Here is a 6,193-nt window from a genome sequence, read left to right as displayed (position 1 = left end):
TCATTCTTTCATTTGCGCTGATTTCATTTTCACATCGAGATGACCGTGAGGTCATTCCGATGTATTGATATCGCCTTAATTTTTTACAGAAGAGTGTCCACCATGCTCTTGCACTGCACTATTATTAGAATAGTAGAATAGAATTATATACAAATGGATGAAAATTATATAACCATGTAACTGTTATATTAATATAATATATAACAACAAACCAGTGTATAATCGGTATCTTCCCGATTGTCCTACTTTTTTGAATTACAGGTAACAAAGTAATTTTGTGGGACAATCGGGAATATGTGTGTGGGACAATCGGGAATATGTGTGTGGGACAATTGGGAAGTTTATATGTGGGGCAATCGGGAATTGTTTCGATAGCAGTTAATTAATTTTTTTTATAGTGGGTAGCAGTTACTTACTGGTAACTAATCAGTGCAACTTACAAAATATGAAAAAAACATGAACAAATAATATTTACATATCTAATTTTGTAATCAGTAGGAACAGTTGCAGTATCATCAAACAACAATATAATATGAAGTCATAAAATAGCACTTATCAAGCACAACGAGATTTTACAACACTGTCCTAGGTTAGAGGGACTCGCAGTGGCGGATCCTAGAACTTTTCAAAAGGGGGCCCACTAACTGACCTAAAAAGGGGGGGGCGCTCCAGTTATGCTTCAGTGATTCCCTTTATAATCAACCAAATTTTTCAAACAGGCCCCCCCCCCTCCCCCCGGATCCACCTATGTGGAGGGTTGGCGCCTTCATATAAGTTAACCCCACCACATACTGTATGCGCCTATAATTAGTCAGGAGCCTGTAATTCAGTGCTTGTCGTTTGTTGCTGTGTAACATATTTGTTTTTCTATCATTATTTTGTACATAAATTAGGTCGTTGTTTTTCCTCGTTTGAATTGAAACATTATCCATATTGGACTCTTTAATGCTGGTCATACGGTACGAGCAATGTTCAATGTTGAAGGACGTATAATCCATTGGGATGAACTTTGAGTTATTGTAGGCGTTGATTGAGTTGTGTGCATTTTCTTTTATATATATATATATATATATATATATATATATCTTTAACCCTGCTGACTGCCATTTGCGATCACAAGATGTAACAAAATGGATCTAAATATAAATTTAATACTAAACAGAAAACAATAACAATATATATATACACATATAATTATACTCACTTAATAGTTACGAAACGGCGACGTCAGTTTTAAAATATTTACCCCAAAAAAAGAATAGTAACTTTTTAAATTCGTTTAGCGGTACCAAACCTTCATCGTATCAATATTCATTTGATATATATCTCTCTCTATGTATATATCTATATATGTTATATACATGTAGCACATTATGCAGTGATGATCACATCCATTCTCTTTCGTGAACCCTTGGTATCAGTTGCCCAAACGAATACAATTAGTTAAAACTACTTTGGTCAGTGAGTAAATTTTCTACTGGACAGACGTGTTTAATATGATGCCTCGAAATATGGTGAAATTACTTTACATGAATTATGCAAAGTACCTACTCTATCTCTACCTGATTGTGTTACATCGGTACTAGCTGTAGTGGGAATTGTGTACAACCGCCAGAAGGAATGGATAGTACACTCTAACAGTTAGATGGCGGCCATTAAGAAAAATTTCAACTAAAAGAGAGATCACAAAACAAACCACATCAACCGAATGAAGAAACCTATCCGCATCAATTAGAGCTGTACAAGATATATAAAAATTCCCCGCCTACCCTAAAGGTGCCGAGGGTCGACCACCAAGACACATATTCTTTATTGAGTTACGCTGATGTTGTAGTAAATATAATAAACCGTACGGACTTCAACAACGAGAAAACGCCATACCAAACAGTCGGTTACGAAATTCCGCCCCAATAAAATTGGGGAACAATTAAAACGAGAAAACTAACGGCCTAATTTATAATAAAATAATTTACGAAAAAAAAAACACGACCGATATGAACCAACAACAACCATTGTACTTCATGCTCCAGTCTTCGGAATGACTCATAAAGAACTTTGGGACGCGGGGTTAAACATTAAATCTCCTTCTTCCAAACCGGGACAGCACACCATAAGAAAAAATATCAGTTCACAATGATAACTTACTTTTGACTCGAAAACATGAATATTTAGTATGGATGTGAAACGACAGTTTTTCAACCGGAGAATGATAATAGATATTAGGAGATGTGGTATGGGTTCCAATGAGACAATTAACTCTCCATCCAAGTCACAATTTGTGAAGGTAAACCATTACAGGCCAAATAATATTTAGTTCTAAAACGTTACTTGCATTATTTTTAATACAAGTTTAATCGTTATACTAGCTTGTTGTCAGAAAAAAACTAAACGTGCAACGTGAATTTTTGTGGTGATAAAATGTTCCTTGGCTTATAATGAACCCCAACGAAAACTTGCTGGCAGTTTAAAGGATTTTGGTATTAGTATGGAGTATACACCTTGTATGTTACCAGGTCAAAAGATGCCTCTTGTCTTTGTTAGTCTTGTATGATTTTTAATTTTAGTTCATTTATATATTTCAGAGTTTAGTATGACGTCCATTATCACTCAAACTAGTAAAACAAAAAGTGAACATTTTTGTTAAGGGGCCAGCTGAAGCACGCCTCCGGGTGCGGGATTTTCTCGCTGTATTGAAGGCCCATTGGTGGCCTTCAGCTGTTATCAGCTCTTTGATCGGGTTGTAGTCTCTTTGACAGATTCCCTATTTCCATTCTAAATTTTATTTCAGAGGATTGGAGTTGCGGCTAATTGAAATCAATCTCTCCCTTAAATAGGATAGATATAAACTATGCATGGACATGGCTATTTGTACATGATTGGTAGTTTCCGGTATTTGTTGGTCCAATATCCAGTGGTAAACGTTTCATGAGTTTGCAACTACATGCGAGTACCTTTGTTTTTGAGTCAATACGTTATGCAAGACTATTTGAAAGTTTAAACACGTTAATTCGTCTTTCAACTTACAACAAATGGTATTTTTAACGCCCTTGACTGGCTATACAGCCCTTGCACGGTAGTTCTTTCAACATTACCACCGAGTTCTGAATATATAAAAATCCATTTGAGCACGAAAAGATAAATTGTGATTAACACAAACGAAATCAAATAGCTAGGAACTATCATGATTTGAGGACAACGGAGTTTACAACAGCCAGCATAGGTGATAGTTGATTTTGTGATTTTTTTTCGTCTTCGTATTTTGACTTCTCTCTTTTCTGTATATCTTCTTCAACAAAATAACACCGAAAAATTAATGCTTGGGTCTATTTTGTAGGAAGTTACCAATGCTGACTAATGCCCAGTAACAAATATAAGATACTAAAAGATGATGGCAACTATTCTAAACATCAAATTCTAGGAATATCTGTTTTTATTGATCTTGCAACTAAATTCTTGAAAAGAATAAATCAAACATGCATTTTTTTAAAATAATTTTCCAACAGTTGTTTTTTCATCATTATAAACGGAGAAAGTTTTTTAATATTAAGATATTGCATTCTTGAAATGTATATGCAAGTACATATATATGTATTTTCAATAGTTAACTTTCACCTGACTTCTTCTATGATAGGTTTTATGATCTTTTATATCGAGATTGCTTTTTTGTTTACAACCCGAAAGATATATACCTTCCGCAGATATGACAAGTACGATGTTTATCCAGTCATCATTCAGTTTCTTTTGAATCTATTATAAAATGTAATATGCGCCACTGTACGTGATGTTATCATTGATTCAATTAACCTTGTGAGCTTATGCCTTCACTTGGCGTCCGTCGTCGTAAACTATTTCAAAAAAATCCGAAGTTTTGATCCATCGACAAACATGGCCGCCATGGCTAAAAATAGAACATAGTGGTCAAATGCAGTATACCTCAGAAACAAGCATTTAGAGCAAATCCGACATGTGGTAAAAATGTTCAAAAGGTCAAGATCTACCAACCCTGAAATTTTCAGACAAACCGAACAACCAATTGTTCGGTTGCTGCCACTTTATTGGTTATTTTAAGGTTATTATCTTGAATATTATTGAAGATAAAGCCTCAAGGAGTTATCGCCCTTTAAGGACAATTTTACGCAAGTTGTTTATGTTTTTTAACTTTAAAAATCTTCTCAAATGAATCTAGTATTAATTTTGTATTTTATTTCCATGTACGTCAAGAAACATAAACACTATGGCTAAAATGGAACATATGGGTAAAATGCATTTATTTGCTTTTGAAGAAAATATGATAGATACAATGAACATTTAAATGACCCTTTTAAGCCACTCATTAATATATGTTGAAAAGTAAAAATAATCATTGATGAAAGATTTAAGCCAAAAAATCACAGGCTCTTGAGAGCCTCTTGGTTTTTTTTAAGTTTTCGATCTATAAGTTCATGAATTGAAATAGTAATGTTTAGAAACAAAAGTCCAGCTTTGTGGTAAAATAACACTTTAAATTTCACCGTTTTGACTGTACCCGAGACCTAATCACATGAACATTATTCCTTATGATGAAACACTGTATTGCTGATGATTTTTTTTTAGGTCGAATGTGTTCCCATATAGAACAGATGTTAGACCAGTTGGGTGTCAGACTAAACGGGTGTAGGACAAGTGGGGTGTCGGAATATTGGGGCCGGACCCATTGGGACTTTGAAAAATTAGCGGAAATGCAATACTCCCAAAAAAATAGGGGTCGCCCCAATATTTCGACACCCATTCTCTCAAAATCTTTGATTTAAAAAATAAATAAATTATCAGTATTTGCTGTCAGATTTTCACAATAATCAAAGAGTACTTTTTTTTCAAATGGTATAACACTGCATAATAGAGAGTCAGCAAATACCTAAGGAATTGTATTCAAACTGATTGGTCAGTAACAAACCAACAACAACTTTGCAAAAACCAACAAGACGCTATCAAGAGCCTGAATCGCTCACCTTAATTCTTTTGGTTAAATCTCTCATCAATGATTATTTTGGCTTTTCAATTTATTTAAATGTTTTTTGGATCGTCCTATTTTCTTCAAAAGCCAAAAAAAATAATCTATGTTCTATTTTAGCCATAGGAGCTATGTTTCTTGACATACAAGGAAATAAAATATAAAATTTATACTAGATACTCTGAAACTCATTTAGCCTAAGTTTGGCTGAAATTGATACAGCAGTTTCAAAGGAGAAGATTTTTTAAAGTAAGTCAACATGATGAACAAATTGTGAAAAAAGTCTTTAAAGGGCAATAACTCCTTAAGGGGTCAATTGACAATGTTGGTCAAATTGACTTAATTGAAGATCTTACTTTGCTGAACATTATTGCTGTTTACAGTTTATTTCTATCTATAATTATATTCAAGATAATAAACAAAAACAGCAAAATTTCCTTAAAATTATCAATTCAGGGGCAGCAACCCAACAACAGATTGTCTGATTCATCTGAAAATTTCAGGGCAGATAGATCTTGACCTGATAAACAATATTACCCAACGTCAGATTTGCTCTAAATGCTTTGGTTTTTGAGTTATAAGCCAAAAACTGCATTTGACCCCTATGTTCTATTTTTAGCAATGGCGACCATGTTTGTTGATAGGTCATAACTTCGGATACAATTTACAAACTAAATACCCTAAGGAACATTCAATTAAAGTTTGGAAGTATTTGGCCCAGTAGTTTCAGAGGAGAAGATTTTTGTAAAAGATTACTAAGATTTACGAAAAATGGTTAAAAATTGACTATAAAGGACAATAACTCCTAAAGGGGTCAACTGACCATTTCCGTCATGTTGACTTATTTGTAAATCTTACTTTGCTGAACATTATTGCTGTTTACAGTTTATCTCTATCTATAATAATATTCAAGATAATAACCAAAAACAGCAAAATTTCCTTAAAATTATCAATTCAGGGGCAGCAACCCAACAACGGGTTGTCTGATTCATCTGAAAATTTCAGGGCAGATAGATCTTGACCTGATAAACAATATTACCTTGTCAGATTTGCTCTAAATGCTTTGGTTTTTGAATTATAAGCCAAAAACTGCATTTGACCCCTATGTTCTATTTTTAGCAATGGCGACCATGTTTGTTGATAGATCAAAACTTCGGATACAATTTATAAATTAGATACCCTAAGGAACATTCAGTTAAAGTT

Source organism: Mytilus galloprovincialis, chromosome 2 (genome assembly GCF_965363235.1).
Source record: "Mytilus galloprovincialis chromosome 2, xbMytGall1.hap1.1, whole genome shotgun sequence".
NCBI classification, from domain to species: Eukaryota; Metazoa; Mollusca; class Bivalvia; order Mytilida; family Mytilidae; genus Mytilus; species Mytilus galloprovincialis.
This window is presented reverse-complemented; position numbering follows the sequence as displayed.